This window comes from Alligator sinensis, unplaced genomic scaffold (assembly GCF_000455745.1).
Source record: "Alligator sinensis unplaced genomic scaffold, ASM45574v1 scaffold1192_1, whole genome shotgun sequence".
Taxonomy (NCBI): domain Eukaryota; kingdom Metazoa; phylum Chordata; order Crocodylia; family Alligatoridae; genus Alligator; species Alligator sinensis.
The window spans coordinates 568,529-570,142 of NW_005842376.1; positions in this window are offsets into that span (position 1 = coordinate 568,529).

Consider the following 1,614-nt stretch of genomic DNA (forward strand, 5'->3'; position numbering starts at 1 on the left):
TCCATAACAGTCTTGGCCAATGGGGCCCATGCTGCCAAGAGAGCGGCAATTGGCTGCATGGGCCCAGGGAGGCAGGGGTGGGGGGAGGCGAGCAGGGGGGAGGGGAAGAGGGGTGGTCATGATGGTGGTGCCTCCTCACTGCCCAGCTCTGATTCCTCCCCATGCCCAGTGGGGTAGGGTGCTACCCACAACTTTTATTACAACACCAACAGCTGGCAGGGAGGGAGGCAGCAGGGAAGGAGGGAGGGAGGGGGTGGGAATGTGAGGCACAGAGGTGGGGGGAAGCCCCACTGCTTGGGGGAGGAGTCTGAGGTGGACAGGGGGAGGGATCCCCTGCACCGGAGGCTGGAGGAGGGAGTGTTTACACGGCTGCCCCCGCTCACCCTTTGGGGCTGGCCATGTAAACACTCCTTTAAAATCCGTCATTCTTGACGGGCAATTAGCTTGGTATAAGCAGTACCCTGTGTAATGCTTTCATTTCCCTTTTCTGTTGCTTCAGCTGCTATTGCAGCCATTATCCAAGGCAGTTCTCATTCTTGATGTATATTCCATTCTGATCTTTGATGTATTGGTGGCATTGAAAAAGGTTAGTAGAGCAGGCTGCAAATAAACCCATGTCTGACATCCACAGCTCATACACATCACCAATTCTGGTATCAGCAAAAAATCCTAAAATCTTTTTCAGTGTGGCCTCCTGCAACCCCAGCTGCCATCTTTGTGGCAGGGGAAGGTGGGCACGAAAATAGCTATGACTACAGCAGCAGCTGATTGAACTACTGTGATCAGAACCAGCACTGCCCCAGGCATTGCATGTCTGCTTAGGGGCACAGCTGCCTAGCTACACCTCTAACCTCTTATATAAAGTTTGCTTTATGCTAATGCTAAGGCAGTCTTTTGACTGAAACCTCACTTTATATGCGAGAGTAAGATGACCTGCAATGTACAATATATGGTTTAATGTTTCTTTAGTGAGGGCAGAAAAGAGGCCTTTTGGAAAAATCCATTTCATAGGGCCTTTGTCAAGGTAAACTAGTCTCCTAGGCAAGCCTCATTATAGCTTCTTTCAGAAATTATCAATATCGCACAGTGGCATCACAGTGAAATGGCATTGACATTTGGACATTTATATTGCTGGGCTCCTTTGACCCCAGCTGACTTTCTGACCCTGGGCTCAATGATCTTCCGAGGTCCTTTCTAGCCCTAATGTCTATGAAATCTATGACATTGCACAATGGGATCACAGTGAAAACTCACAACCTCTGAGAGGCGGCACATCACACAGCCATTAGACTATCAAGCCAGCCTTGCATTAAGTACCGTTGTTCTCAAAGGTTTTTTTTCTGTATGTTGGGAATCAGGATTGAAAACAACAGGAGGTCCTTGGGTGTGCAGACAGTACATGAAGTGCTTTTATTGCTTTAGGAAGGAACTCAGAGAAAGAAAATTAAATACTTCTTATCTCTGTCTTTGCTGAAGAGAAAAAAAGTAAACATCTAACAGAAGATGGTTTTTTTCCAGTGCTGGTTTTAGCTAAAATAAAGGGGGTTAATGATTAAACCTTGGCTGTTTATTACTTGCTTGCTCATTTGTGCTGCTGATGCTTTAATCCTGGGT